Raw genomic sequence first — 16,747 nt, 5'->3', positions numbered from 1 at the left:
TGTTGCACTGCAATTTCCCTCACGGGATCAATAAAGTATCTATCTATCTACCTAGAGAACGTAATGTACAACCTTTTAGTGGTGATATAACTAAAGATGGTTGTTCTGTTGATGACTTTATCGAAGAAGTTGAACAAGTAATCAGAGCCAGAGAACAGACTCCTGTTGAGCAGTACAACCTTGTGTTATCATTGTTGAAGGGTCCGGACCTAGAGGAAGTACGTTTATGTACGGGTGGTGAATCTAGACAGGTCAGTGATGTATTCAGTTACCTCAGACATGCTTTCAGAGAGAAGCCCAGTGTTTCCCAGCTATTACAAGACTTTTATGGCTGTAAGCAAAGGGAGGGGGAAGATCTTCGTGATTACTCTCACTCTCTCTCTCTCATGCTCAGTTCTGTGTTAAAGGTATCACCTGATACAGTGTCGGGTGAGAAGCAAGCTATCCGAGATCAGTTCATAGAGGGGATTAGGGATTTGTCTCTGCGGAGGGAGCTTCGCAAGTTTATCAGAGATAAACCGGAGTATACTCTCATCGACGTATGGGATGAAGCTGTTACGTGAAGTTTGAAAGACAAGGCCTGTAGTTCCAAAACATTTACAGTGCCTTGCGAAAGTATTCGGCCCCCTTGAACTTTTCAACCTTTTGCCACATTTCAGGCTTCAAACATAAAGATATAAATTTTTTATTGTATGTGAAGAATCACCAACAAGTGGGACACAATTGTGAAGTGGAACGAAATCTATTGGATTTTTGAAACTTTTTTAACTAATAAAAAAATAAAAAGTGGGGCGTGCAAAATTATTCGGCCCCCTTGCGTTAATACTTTGTAGAGCCACCTTTTGCTGCGATTACAGCTGCAAGTCGCTTGGGGTATGTCTCTATCAGTTTTGCACATCGAGAGACTGAAATTCTTGCCCATTCTTCCTTGCAAAACAGCTCGAGCTCAGTGAGGTTGGATGGAGAGCGTTTGTGAACAGCAGTTTTCAGCTCTTTCCACAGATTCTCGATTGGATTCAGGTCTGGACTTTGACTTGGCCATTCAAACACCTGGATACGTTTATTTGTGAACCATTCCTTTGTAGATTTTGCTGTATGTTTGGGATCATTGTCTTGTTGGAAGATAAATCTCCGTCCCAGTTTCAGGTCTTTTGCAGACTCCAACAGGTTTTCATCCAGAATGGTCCTGTATTTGGCTGCATCCATCTTCCCCTCAATTTTAACCATCTTCCCTGTCCCTGCTGAAGAAAAGCAGGCCCAAACCATGATGCTGCCACCACCATGTTTGACAGTGGGGATGGTGTGTTGAGGGTGATGAGCTGTGTTGCTTTTACGCCAAACATATCGTTTTGCATTGTGGCCAAAAAGTTCGATTTTGGTTTCATCTGACCAGAGCACCTTCTTCCACATGTTTGGGGTGTCTCCCAGGTGGCTTGTGGCAAACTTTAGACGAGACTTTTTATGGATATCTTTGAGAAATGGCTTTCTTCTTGCCACTCTTCCATAAAGGCCAGATTTGTGCAGTGTAAGACTGATTGTTGTCCTATGGACAGACTCTCCCACCTCAGCTGTAGTTCTCTGCAGTTCATCCAGAGTGATCATGGGCCTCTTGGCTGCATCTCTGATCAGTCTTCTCCTTGTCTGAGCTGAAAGTTTAGAGGGACGGCCAGGTCTTGGTAGATTTGCAGTGGTCTGATACTCCTTCCATTTCAAGATGATCGCTTGCACAGTGCTCCTTGGGATGTTTGAAGCTTGGGAAATCTTTTTGTATCCAAATCCAGCTTTAAACTTCTCCACAACAGTATTACGGACCTGCCTGGTGTGTTCCTTGGTCTTCATGATGCTCTCTGCGCTTTCAACAGAACCTTGAGACTATCACAGAGCAGGTGCATTTATACAGAGACTTGATTACACACAGGTGGATTCTATTTATCACCATCAGTCATTTAGGACAACATTGGATCATTCAGAGATCCTCGCTGAACTTCTGGAGTGAGTTTGCTGCACTGAAAGTAAAGGGGCCGAATAATTTTGCACGCCCCACTTTTCATTTTTTTATTAGTTAAAAAAGTTTCAAAAATCCAATAGATTTCGTTCCACTTCACAATTGTGTCCCACTTGTTGGTGATTCTTCACATAAAATAAAAAATTTATATCTTTATGTTTGAAGCCTGAAATGTGGCAAAAGGTTGAAAAGTTCAAGGGGGCCGAATACTTTCGCAAGGCACTGTAAAAGCAGTAACACAGACGGGTTGACACAATGCTCTGCTATTGATGCTCACATAGAAAAGGCGCTCACTTTAGAAGATGTCCTTAAAGTAGTAGTAGAGCAGGGTAAAGCTATTGGGGAGTTGACTAATGCTGTCAGAGACCTCACTATGCAGAGGGAACTACGCAGTAATGAAACTGCGAGCAAACATAAAGTTAAACCCAAGTTTACTGATGATGGCAAGCTTATCTGCTTTCAGTGTAAAGAGGTGGGGCACATAGCAAAAAACTGTACTCAAAAGCATCTCCCATCATCAAACATCCCTGTAGTGCAGGAAAACGAGAGCCCCCGGTTGTGACGAGCCAGGCGATTCAGGGGAAAACCATAGGTTCAAGCAAACCTGACTGTGATCGTGCCAAGTTACTGGAACATTCTGTGGGCAGATGTCCTACTGTAGACTTGATGATTGGGGGAGTCACTCTGTCATGTCTATTAGATACTGGTAGCCAGGACAGTACTCTTTCAGAGAGTTTCTTCAGAGAACACTTATTGGGGGAGGACGAAGACATGCTTTCAATATCAGGGTGGCTTAAGTTAACCGCTGTAAATGGCTTAGAAATACCTTACCTAGGATATCTTGAATTGGATGTGGAGACGATGGGGATGACAGTATCAGACTGTGGGTTTTTGGTGGTAAAGGAGCCAAAAGATTATCGTTCCTCTTTCCCAGGCCTCATAGGCATAAATATTATCGGCAAATGCAGACAGCTGGTCTGTGCTGAGTTTGATTCTGCACTGGTTGGCGAGCTGGATTTTGATTGGAGGGAAACGTTTCAGCAGATGCACAAAGTGAACCTAATTGAAAAGTCATCTGTGGTATGTGTAGCGGGAAGAGACACTATCCATGTCCCTGCTGCATCAGTAGCTACTGTCTTAGCTAAATGGCTCAGACACATGAGAGAAAGCAATGTAAAGATGCTGTTGGAGCCTTTGAATGTGCCTTTGCCAGGTGGCCTGATTGTCATGCCTATGCTTGTGTCCTCTCACAGTCATATGGTACAAGAACAAGTCATGAACTTCTCATAGGAAGATGTTTGGCTCGGGCCAAGAACCAAGCTAGGTATTTCGGCCAGCAGCCATATCACCCTGCAACTCACAACTGGCAACCCACTGAAGCTAAGCAGGTGTGAGCCTGGTCAGTACCTGCATGGGAGACCTCCTGGGAAAAACTAAAGTTGCTGCTGGAAGAGGTTTTGGTGGGGCCAGCAGGGGGTGCTCACCCTGCGGTCTCTGTGGGTCCTAATGCTCCAGTATAGTGACTGGGATACTATACTGTAAAAACAGGTACTGTCCTTCGGATGAGATGTAAAACCGAGGTCCTGACTCTATGTGGTCATTAAAAATCGCAGGGTGTTTCTCGAATAGAGTAGGGGTGTAACCCCGGCATCCTGGCCAAATTTCCCATTGGTCCTTACCAGTCATGGCCTCCTAATAATCCCCATCTTTGAATTGGCTTCAGTACTGCTCTTCTCCCCACTAATAGCTGATGTGTGGTGAGCGTTCTGGCGCACTATGGCTGCCGTCGCATCATCAAGGTGGATGCTGCACATTGGTGGTGGTGGAGGGGAGTCCCCATTACCTGTAAAGCGCTTTGAGTGGAGTGTCCAGAAAAGCGCTATATAAGTGTAAGCAATTATTATTATTATTAGTAGTAGTAGTAGTAGTAGTATTAAAATAAGACAGATCCATGTTTTGGTAGCTGGAGTGGATTGTGATAACAGGTCACAGAGTAACACCCAAACTTTCCCAGGGTATACAAAGAAGGAGCTCCATCCGTTTCAAGATGCTGATCCCTCTCTCAGTGCTTTCCGGATGTTTTGGGATAAGCAGAAAAAAACAGGAAATAAGGAGAGATAAAAGTTGTCTTAATCTACCTTGTCTTTGTTGAAGCAGTGGCATCGGGTGCGAGAGCGTGATGGGGTGTTGTACAGGGTGATTGAAGATCCTCATGTCAGTGAGTGTTTCCAACTCCTCCTGCCTGATTGTATGAAAGATCAAATATTGGAAAGTGTACATGGCCAGATGGGCCATCAAAGAATCAAACGCACTCAGAATCTGTTGAGGCAGAGAGGCTTTTGGGTGGGCAAGTATAATGATGTGGAACAGTGGGTCAAGAAGTGTCAAAGGTGTATCCTGACCAAAATGCCACAGCCAAAAATCCAGGCACCCATCAAACCATTTATAGCTACTAGGCTTTTAGAGGTTGTCACTATCGACTACATGGTCCTCGAGCCAGCCTCTAACGGGCAGGAGAATGTGTTGGTAGTTACTGATGTGTTTACCAAGTTTACACAGGCTTTTCCAACTCGTGATCAGAAGGCAGACACTACGGCGAAAGTCCTCCTGAAAGAATGGTTTATGAAATTTTGATGCCCTGAAAGGTTGCATAGTGACCAGTGAAAAACCTTTGAGAGTCAGGTAGTTGCAGAGCTGTGTAAACTTTACGGAGTGAAGAAAACATGCACCAATCCTTTATATCCTCAAGGAAACCCACACTGTGAACGGTTCAACAGGACTCTACATGACCTTTTACGCACGTTGCCTCCTGAGAAGAAGCGCCGTTGGTCGGAACATCTGCCAGAGTTAGTCTATGCCTACAATCTGACACCTCACGCTAGTACGGGATATTCACCTTACTTCCTTCTTTATGGAGTGCATCCTCACTTACCTGTTGATGCGTTGCTGGGCCAGGAGGAGGTGCTGGATAAAAGAAATGATTGGCCAGTGGTCCACCAGGAACGGTTGAACGAAGCACATGCCCGAGCCAAAGAGTACACAGAACAAAAAGCTTTTGCACTGCAAGTAGACAAAGTGTTCTGTCCCCCAGTCAGTGTAGATCAGCTGGTTTATCTGAGACACAGACCGTTGGTGAGAAATAATGATACAGGATGCTTGGGGACCTACTGTTAATAGGGTGGTAGAGGTGCAGGGTACCAGAAATACCATTGGAGGGTGTTCCTATAAAGCAGGTACACAGGGTTAATTTAAGGCCATGTGTGGGCCCTGTCCCAGCCCCCAGGTGTGTTAGAAACCGGTCTCCCACAGCATTCTCTGTTAGTACCCTTTCTGAGCCTTCGCCAGAGTTTGTAGTGTTGGAGGAGGTTTCGCTTCCGAGATTAACTCAGGAGGTGTTCCCTGAGTCAGTAGATATTGCTACACAGAGGACCCCTGTGGTAGTGAATCTGAAGTGTTCTCTGAGCCTGTTAGGTTTGAACCTGCTCCTGAATCTACAGGTGCTGTGCAGGTTAGGACTAAGGCTGATACCGAGCCTTCTAGTGCTGAGCCTACTACCAGCTTCTCTCCAAGTGACCGTGTATTAAATGTACCTACTCTTGTTCCACACAGAAGTCATAGAGCCAATGCTGGGGTGCAAACTAATCCTTTTCATGAACCCAAGTCTGTCTGTAATGCGATCTCCTTAACTCCAGAAGTCTTTTCCCACATTATAACAAACTTAAGTGCTGTCCTTTTTAGGAAGGCAGTCAAGGGGGTGAAGGGTTGATAGTCACCGGGACGTTGACTATGCAGAAGAGGAGAATGTGACCCAGTGGCGAATAGCTGTCTGTTATGCCAAATCCACTAGATAGCGCTGCCTCTTAGATCACGGTGTATCTTAGTTCTTGCCAATTTCAGCATTCTGTGCATGGGCAGTAGGGACTAGGAAGCAGTGAGTTACAGTTTAAAAAATGAAATTTCTTCAGAGAGTTGTAACGTTCTCAGTGAGGGTAGAGCTGAGAGGTGACCTGCACAGCCTGTGAGCGGCCTATTTCTGCACATGCTGCGTGGAAGAGCCACTACCATATTTTGTGTAGGCAAAAATATCATTATATGTCATTTCTTTTGTTTTAGTTTTTTTAATTATTTTCCAAACTAACAAAACAGTTCAGACACCATGCTTACCTGGAAATAAAGAACCCCAAAAATATATTTGTATCCTGTGCTGGCTATTCTTTGCCAGGCTACACTCTTACAATGAGACTCAAGACTTTGCAACCTTTAACTCCCTATGGTAAGACTTGCAGTATATCATCTGGATGTGTTCCAGCATTTAAATATTCAGCATCTCTCTTGATGACAGGCTCTGTCTGCAATAGGGTAATACCCACAGGACCTGGAAACTTCATCTATATGTCACTGATTCACCATTGTTACCAGTGTTATGCTTGACAACACATATAATACATTGTTATTCACTCTTTGCAATACATACAAACTAGACTGTGTTAAAAAGAATATTTTGGGAAGGCACTTTTGCATGAGCATATTATTTTGTTAGTATTTTCTGTGACAGTTTATATACCTCATTTAGCTGATGAACACATAATAGGCTGTCATATGTTCAAAAGGATTTCTGCCAAATTACTGTGGAAACTGTGTCTTTTGGGAGCTCATTAGGAAATGTTTTCTGTTTTTTTTGCCGACAGAGTGATTCAAAATAAAAAGTGTAAATAATATTACTTCCAAACCAGAGTGTTATAAGCTTGATGAGGACTTTCATATTCCTTAAAGATTTATTATTTAAAATAATGTTGAAGAATACAGTTACCTTTCATTAAGAGGCTTATTTTCAATGTTCCAAGCTGTAGTATTGTTAAGAAAATAGAAGCAGTAAATAACCTCTGCCTCCAATTATTGATACAACAAAGAAAAGGATGCTGTATTTTAATATATGGAGGATATTCAATCAATAATAATAAAAAGAGATACAGTCAAAAACTTAGTTATTGAGTCAGGAGAGTGAAGTCATTTTTGTTGTGTACTGCTGAAAGTTGTACTTCAAATCAAAAGATAAATACAGTATGTGGCAAAATACAGAATGTTATCTCCGGATATTTTTGTCAGAATCTCTGGATATTTATGTGCATACATGTTAAACCACATTAGAACAAAAATGTGTTCAATCACCCCCAATTTCAGGTCAGCATATTTAATGAGACTAATTAACGTAAAGTAAACGAATTATTTATATAAGTTTGTATAGAGTCCCATACTTGCAATGACTGCTTCAAGTCTGTGACCATTGGCATAGCCAGACTCTTGATAAATTCCTTTGAGATACTTTGCCAAGCTTTAACTGCCATATTAAGCTGTTGCTTTTTTTGTGGAGTTTTCTAATCTGAATCTACAAACACATTCTCAAAAGGATTTAAATCAGGAGATTCATTTGGCCAGTCCAAAAGTCACCACTTCTTCTTCCTGATAAATCCCTTGGTTAAGTGTGCATTATGTTTTGGATCATTGTCCTGCCGCAGCGTGAATTGCTGCCATAACATGTTGTTAAATTACACTATATGCTATACAGTGCTTCTCAGAGGTTGATGTTCTACTGAACAGGAAACATAGAAGACCAACCCTGTAACCGGAAATATCCTCATACTAATCAGAACAATATCGTCTACCTTGGCACGAGAAGAAGAGTTAATTATGTTCTCCCTCTCTCCCTATCTTCCTTCTGCTTCTTGTCTCCTCATCCCCCTCTCCTTTATCCCCTGTTCTTTATTATAATTAACTTTAGTATTTCACCAGAAAACTCCATGTGAGCTGTGAGCATATAAACAGCTTACTGCTAAACAAACACCATAGCTTCTTCACAACTTTTATTTTTCCAGGATCTCTGTAGTGCTACAAGATTTGAAAAGCAGACTAAAGTCATTCATTTTAAAAGCAGAATTGCAATTAGTTTTGAAAACAGCGGTGTTAATGCTGACAGACAGTGATATCTAAACCGGTCATGACATTTTGTCAATTTTACATGTAAAAATGTAATTCTCTGCACTCATTAGTTACACATTTATCAAATCTGTATTGTTTTTAATTTGCAAAATACTCTTTAGTCTAAATGTTGATACATTTTATTTGAAGGAAATTAAACCAGTAATTCCTAATAGTGATTTACATACCAATTTCTGCATTTTTCTTATTCTTCAATAATGAATTATCACCAGATTATAAAATATGTAAGTATGCTTGATTTAATGCTCAATACCAACACTAAAGAGATGTGGATTGAGCAGTGTAAATTTTACATTTTCTCTCAGGTGCTAATTAATAAGATGTTTGCTTGGCTCATTGCAGCTATTTTAAATTTACAGGCCTGCTATCAAATGATTCTACAGAGATTGTGTTAGGAATGAGACTTACAATGTAACTGGACTTCAGTCTCCAATGCAGGTTTAATGAAATAAAAACTCATTTTAAACCTGCATATTAAAAAAAAGTAATAGAAGGGAAACAAACTAGAACATTCTGCAATCATTTTATTTCCATATTGGAAATAAACATGCAGCAAAATAAGATAAAGGTCCTGGTACAGCAGACCCTAATTTCTGCATAAAGGAAATTCAGGTCTTGACAGATTTCCATGATTTTCAGTTACACTCTTTCTCAGGCAAATGATGATAGGAGAATTTAACACCCACACTATGGTAAACATGTTTAGTCTTGATAGTCAAATCAAGCTCATCATGTTGCCAATATGATGGTCTAATGATGGCCTTTTTTAAGTGATCAGATGCAGGTCTTTATACACTTATATTTTTTATAACATTTTACTGTGTTACTATCACAATTGCTTCGAGAGTATAGTTTTATATACGAGAGTATAGTTTTCGAGAGTTTGCTGCTCTGACCGGATCACTTTGCTTTAATATCTTATTATTCATTTCCCAGTTTTCTATTTAATTCCGAGGCCCACTCACTTCTTTAACTCACCCCTGGTTTTTATTGACACTACTACTTTCACTCTCTACATTTCACTCTCTACATTTCTCTACTAAACAAGACAGTACTTCAATCTGCGCAGAAATTGCAGCCTCAAATTTGCCCTGTAACCCATTTGGTCCCCTTCTCAGGAAGCTCACACTTCAGTTTCCTCCTTACACGAGGCTCCCTTTTTTTTTGCAGCAGTTTTTCTTTGCAGCAGTTACTTACCTCAAGCCTGCACTCAGATCTGCACAATAGTTTTTAGCCTGAAGCCTGCCCTGCAAACCCATTTTGTCCCCTTTTTCAGGAAGCTCACTACTCAGTTTAACCTGTACCCAAGTGTCCCTTCTTTTTCCAACCTATGGGTTGTGTAGCAGTTTTCTGCCTCAAGAGCCATCCGGCTCTCTTTCCAGAAGGCTTGCCATTCAGTTTCACCTATACCTGAGACTCCCTGTTTCCGACTGGCAGACTGTGTTTAGCCAACTCTACAGCCCAAAGTAATATTACTTTTAATTTACTTTAAAACAAAATTGAGCACAAACGAATGCAGGTGTTTTCATTGTTTGTGCTGTTTGTAGGGTGGCAAACTTCATATAGATAATTCCCAACTAGATACAATTTGGTTGTGAAACTGAAAATCCACATTATTGTCAACAAATTTACTAAAGTTATCTTACTTCGTTAAACAGTACCCTAGTGCTCTTTGAATCCTCAGGAATCAAAATACAATACCCAGTGTGTACACCATGATCTCACATACAAGTGTAAAATACAGTTGAGTTTTAACAATATTATCAATGGCTGTGATTGTCACAAAAGAATATTTTCCCAGAAGCCAATTGACCTATCGGACCTGTATATTTTTACCCTGCAGGAGGAAACCAGAACATCCAGAGGAAACCCATCTGAACGCAGGGAGAACATACAAACTCCATTCAGAAAGGAGCCCAGGTCCGAATTGAACCCAGAGCCCCAGCACTGCAAGGCAGTGATGCTAACTAATGCCTCACCATGCCACCTTGTTTAGGATTTTTTTCTTGCTCCTATTTCTTTCTTATGAATTAGTTCTTGAATTATATTTGATATGGCACGCTTGAACAGCACAGCAAGTTTATTGTATGAAAATAAGGTGAATGCACTTCTTTGAAGAGCATTTTGTGACACTAGTAAAGATTTGTCTCTGTACCTGACCTAAGTCATCAAAGCATAATGTTGCCATCTTAGGAAGGCAAATTCAACCATTCAGCAAAGAGAAATTAAAATGCTCTGTAAGGAGAAGTTGACAAAAACAAGAAAAAAGCCAGCAGAAAGTATGATAGCTTCCCTTTAAAAAGAACTGCAACTTTAAGACTTATCTTCTAACAAGTAAGATAGTGAAATTGGAAAATGTGTAAGGTGTTCTTTGTAATTTGTAAGAGTAATTGGTTATAGTGAATGTAAGGGTTTTCAGCTTAATGGATGACAATGAATTCAGAAAGATACCTGATCCAATTATTCATTTTTTTGGGTTGCAGGGTTTCAATTATGTGTTCAATTGCAATTTTGTGTGTTATATCACACAGTGAAAACATGTTCTTATTTTGATTGTTCTATACGTGAGGAGTCACTCTGTTTTGAGAGTTAACATCCAATTTGTAAAATAAATCTCTCTCTTAGGAGTATACTTCTCAAAATAGTGGGATGTTGTGAGTTTAAGTGTGCTAGCGAGTATACAACATACCAACAAGTCAAAAACAAGATACAATAAATAAATTAAAATGTTATAGAAAAAGAAGGAGAGATATTTTTGATACGGGAGGACATCTTCAGCAATCCTCATTCTGTATTGTATCAAGTAACCAAAGCTGGAATGTCTGCTTCATCAACACAAGCAACATTTCTTTTCTTTTCTTCCATCCATTGTCAAAGCACTTTATCCGGTATAGTGACATACAGATGCATCCATTCAAAGTACACGCCAGAAACCCGTACTGCATGCAACTACCTACATCATACCGCGGTACATGATTGGCTGGCCAAAATGACTGACAGGGGCACTTGTGGTGCGTTGGTCGGTCGTGGAAAGATTTAATCATTTAATGTCTTTATTGTGCACGTTTTAATCCGCTTAGTATTGAATATTTACATGGAATTTTACCACTGAAGGGAAATTTTAGTAGCTGAGCATATAAAGAATAGGAGCATAATGCATCTGAAGGTCATAAACGATATTAATTTAGGAACATAAACATATGACGTAAACTGTATATGGCTGGTATTGGTACTGTAGTTTAAAGAAAAAATACACACCAGTATTCCATTTCTCCCTAAACATTTTAAGCATCAAAGTCATACATGTGGTTATTTCAGAAACGTTTTTACGTTCTCGTTGCTCCCTCTGACCGTGTTACTGTACTGGATGTGTATACAGTATACAGTACTCTGTGAGAAAAGTGATAGTTTTAAGCTTTTCTGCAAATACGCTCGATACCGGAGTAAACAAGCATACTTTTAGAATTTGATTAATAGGGAATATAACATGGAATCGTGTATCTAAAGAAATTAATAACAATATAATTATATTCATGTACTGTAACACAAACAGTAGTATATACTGTACACATACAGTATCTATTGATATGTGTACGGCTGTTTCACCACTTGTCATGTGACTGTGCTAGTGGTGTGATGGTTTAAGTGCCTAACTTATAAGCGAGAAGTTGGCTATTCAAATCCAGCTAGCGCCATGACTTTTCTTTTAACAAACATTTCTTTGAAAAAATAAAATAGCACTATTAGTGACAATTAATTGACTTTTTTATATTTCTAAAAATCACAACATGTTCGAATCTAAGTCATTTTTTAATAACAATGACTAGTCACCGTCTTTCACCTCTGAATTGCTCCAGTAGCAGGAACCTGTATCGAGTGGATCCCTTTCGATCTCCATTCAGATTTAAAAGGTTATTAATAATATTTTCGGTGTCGCATCTTCCCAGTTTAGCTGATCTTTTGCTGCCTACGCATGTTTACACAGATCCCTGATAGTGTGATCTATGATAAATCTGTGATCAGTCCTCTGGCTGAGCTGATGTTCTCTAAAGCTTTCTCAGTCAAGTATGATCGTTTACAAAGGGATCTGTGTAAACATGCGTAGGCAGCAAAAGATCAGCTAAACTGAGAAGATGCGACACCGAAAATATTATTAATAACCTTTTAAATCTGAAGGAAGATCGAAAGGGATACACACGATACAGGTTCCTGCAACTGGAGCAATTCAGAGGGAAAGATGGTGACTATTCATTGTTATTAAAAAATGACTTAGATTCTAACATGTTGTGATATTTAGAAATATAAAAAAGTCAATTAATTGTCACTAATATTGCTATTTTATTTTTTCAAAGAAATGTTTGTTAAAAGAAAAGTCGTGGCGCTTGCTGGATTTGAATAGCCAACCTCTCGCTTATAAGTCAGACACTTAAACCATCACGACACTAGCATGGTCACATGACAAGTGATGAAACAGCCATACACATATCAATAGATACTGTATGTGTACAGTATATACTACTGTTTGTGTTACAGTACATGAATATAATTATATCGTTATTAATTTCTTTAGATACACGATTCCATATTATATTTCCTAAAAATCAAATTCTAAAAGTATGCTTGTTTACTCCAGTATCGAGCGTATTCGCAGAAAAGCTTAAAACTATCACTTTTCTCACAGAGTACTGTATACTGTATAAACATCCAGTACATTAACATGGTCAGAGGGAGCAAGGAGCATGTAAAAACGTTTCCAAAATAACCACATGTAAGACTTTGATGCTTAAAATGTTTAGGGAGAAATTGAATACTGGTGTGTATTTTTTCTTTAAAATACCAAGACCAGCCATATACAGTACAGTTTACTTACAGTAATATGTTTATATTCCTAAATTAATATCTTTTATGAGCATGTGAAAGGCATACTTTGTATGATTGGAAACAAATGCATGATCAGATCAACGAAATGCTGTGGTGTTATTTTTTGTCAATGAAAAAATAAAGTATTTTCGTTTACAAAGACGGTTACAAAGAATGTGGACCAGTTTGAGTTTACAGCTTGTCCAAGGTCATTCATTATTAATACTATTAGTAATATCTTTGGTAAAGACTTTGATGGCGACAGCTCAAACGATGTACATGAGAGGTTGAGCTTTATTAGCTCCACCTGGCAGTAATTCCGGATACTATTATCTTACGTGCGGTATTATGCAGAATTATACGGTATTATACGGTAACCCGTGTTATAACGCGACAAGCGCACCACGTTTTAACGTGGTATAACCCACTCGTTTTGAATGGCTGCATCTGTATGTGTATGTCTGTTTCACTACTTTCTACGTCACTGCGTCTGTGGTATGATGGCTTAAGCATGTGCCTTATAAGCCTGAGGTCCGGCGTTTGACCCCAGTTGTCGCCTTTAGTTTTGTTTTAACAAATAATTTGTTTGAAAAAACTAAAATAGCAAATATTATGGACACTTTCTTGACATTTTATGTCAATAAAAGACAACCTTTTAAGTGTGACTATACCCACGTTATAGCAGAGGCCTCAAGTGCCTTATTGCTTTTATAAAACAGTCCCCCAATATGCAAGTGCTGTATAGAATGAATTTAAATTTAAAAAAATTATTTAACACGAAAATTAAGATGTTTACGTTCCTTCGCCTGAGAATATAGTCCCTCATTGCTACGCAATGCAGAAATACAGCCACAAGTACCATTAGCTAGCAAAGAGGACATTAGCTAGCCAATATGATAAATACAGGGGGGAAAAAGCAATTGGGAAAAAAATGACTTGCTGATCTGTTGTACATACCAGGAAGAGAACAGAATATGTTTTTTTCTGTTTGAAATGTGTTGTCTTTATGAAATTCATATATTTTAAATGTTTAATTAAGAAGAAAACAACTTACAGCGTACACAAAGATTCTAAGCTGATCACAAGGAAGAAAGATCACCCATTTTTCTTGCATAAAAAGTGGATATTAACTATCGAAACCTGTTTTTATAGCTTTTAAAATCATGCAATGTTTAAGTTAAGCAAGAACACATCATTATATCTCATTTTTTATTTCTTTTTTAAAAAATAAAAAAATAGTTTGCCCAGCCTAAGGGCATTTATAATATATGGGTGTATCTAAAGAAATAAAAAAACGATATAATTATATTCAAATACTGTCTGATGGAATAAACTGAAGAGTTAGTTAATGCGACACGGAAGATAGTATTAATAATGTAGCGCTTTCAGGCTCACACCCTTCCAGCTGAAGATTTGAACCCAGGTCTCCAGCATCACTCAATAGGGAAGCACTAAGTCAAACTATAGTGAGATCTTCCCTCGACACTCCCGGACAAGGTCCTTCCTATTTATATTGTAACGCCCTTGCCTGGTGGTGAGGAGGAAGCGCCCCTAGGCACTCATAGTACCGCTGGGCATGCTGGGAGTTGTAGACGGTGAGAGTCTGAGGGTCAGCACGATGACCAGCGGCTGACCCTACCTGTGTAAATAATGTCCTAGTAGTTCTAGTGCCCTGTGTAGTCTTATAAGTGTATAGCGTGTTATTAAGTAATTACCACTCTAAAGATGTGTAAGTGTTCCGTCAGTCTCCTCATGTGCGTGTATATCCTGGTTTTGTGGTTGTTAATGAATAAAGCTATCGCTTGATTTGCTAATCGCGTCTCCGCTGGTCCTTTGTTCTGAGAAGAACCTGTAAACTCTACATTGGTGTCAGAAGTCAGACCCGGTCGCTATGGCGGGGAAGCGCCTTGGGAAACCTACGAGACGCAGTTCCAGCTCGCGGCCCAGACGAATGGCTGGAGCCGGGAGGAGATGGCCGGCCACCTGGCGGCGGCGCTGGAAGGAGGGGCCTGCCAGGTGCTCCTGGACGTCCCGGAGGAGGACAGAGGCGAATACGTGGTGCTGGCAGCAGCTCTGCAGCTGCGCTTCGGTGTGGAGGAGGCGCCGGACCTGATGCGGGAGAGGCTGACCCTGCGGCAGTGCCGACCAGGAGAGCGACTGGGCCCAGTTGCTGCTGATGTGATGTTCCTCGCCCGCCGAGGATACCCAACTTTTCCCCGGGAGGCATCGCTGGAGCAGGCCTCGGCCCTTGCTACACGGGCTGAGGACGTGTTCGGGGTGGCTGGAAGCGCCAGCAGACGCAGTGCGCCCTGCCGGCTGACCGAGGTGGTGATGGAGGAATCCAGCTAGGGGGAAGAGGAGCCAGCCCATGCAGCGACCCCCGCGGAACAGCCCCGCACCCTGATTTGCGACCGCTGCAGGAAGAGGGGACACCAAGCACGGTTCTGCCAGGCACCCGAACCTCGCACTCCTCGATCGGCGTCGTGAAACGGGAACGGGGCGGCTCTGCGCGGGGACGGCCGCCCTTGAACACCTCAACCCCCACTCCGGAGAGCGCTGTGAAGACCGGCGCCCCTCACGCCACCGTGGGGCGAGTCTGCTGTAGCTGGGGCCTGTACCTCCACTGCCAAATCGAGGAGCAACCCTGCCTGGCCCTACTCGACACCGGTTCATCGGTAGCCCTACTCCGGCCGGGCGTCCTCCCCGACACCGAGGGCACCAATCCCCCAGGATGGGAGGCCTCCAGCCTGCGGCTAAGGACCGTGACGGGACAGCTCGCTGCAGTCCGAGGGAAACAGGTGCTTGCCTTCCGTCTAGGTGCAGCAATGGTGCGCCACCCCTGCTACCTCGCACCCATCCAGGAGGACTGCATTCTGGGGCTGGACCTACTGCAGCGAGTGGGGGCCAGTTTGGACTTGGGCCGGCAGGAGTTCGTGTGGCAGGGGGAGTGCTTCACCTGGTGGAGGGCAGGCCCGGCGAAGGCCGAGGGACGCGGGCTTGCTGGAGCCGGGGGAAAACGATGCGGTGGCGGCGGCGACAGCCGCCGGGGAAGACCGGACCTGCAAGCCAGGGAGCGAGCGTGCTGGATCCTGCCCCCGAGTCAGCCGGGGGGCCAGACAAGGCAGCGATGGCCGCGCGTTGCGTGGAAGCGAGGCGTCCCATTGAGGACCTCTACCAGCGGAGCTGCGAGGGCCTCGATCAGGACCAGCGGCAGCAGCTCCAGGAGCTACTCGCCCAGAACGAGGACCTCTTTGCAGCGAGAGATGAGGACTGCTCCCGCACTGCCCTGGTCCAACACGAAATCAACACCAGCGATGCTCGGCCAATCCGCATCCCACCGGGACGCATGGTTTACGCCAAGCAGCCTGCCGCCGAGGAAAAGATCCGGAAGATGGCCGAAGCGGGGGTGATTGGGCCTCCGCAAGCCCGTGGTCAGCACCAGCTGTACCGGTAAAAAAAAAAGACGGCTTGTGGAGGTTCTGCGTCAACTACCGCAAGCTGAACGAGGTCACCCGGAAAGATTCCTACCCTCTGTCGAGGATAGATGATGCCCTGGACTACATCACCGGGTTGACCTGGTTCAGCTCCATGTACCACTCTCTGCTTCAGTGAGCATTCATCATTGGGGTGGTTTACTAGGAACTCATCAGGATTGAGGAAAAGAGATCCAGAGAGCCAAGCGCATGCGGTCAGGATGGATTGATGCTTACTGGTTCTTGATATGAAGCAGAACGAAATGGCTGTGATTGTCACAGTGGGCTGCTGCAGTGAGTGGCTGGGCCCGAGTGGCTCGTAGTGGGCCGGAGAAGCTGTAGAAGTCACAGCTGAGCTAGTGAAGCTGTAGGAACCTCAGCAGGCTGGCGTGGGGACTGGATGTTTCTTGTA

Source organism: Lepisosteus platostomus, chromosome 1 (genome assembly GCF_059453375.1).
Source record: "Lepisosteus platostomus isolate fLepPlt1 chromosome 1, fLepPlt1.hap1, whole genome shotgun sequence".
In the NCBI taxonomy this organism is placed as follows: domain Eukaryota; kingdom Metazoa; phylum Chordata; class Actinopteri; order Semionotiformes; family Lepisosteidae; genus Lepisosteus; species Lepisosteus platostomus.
The sequence above is the reverse complement of the archived record's forward strand: the minus strand, read 5'-3'. Positions refer to the sequence as shown.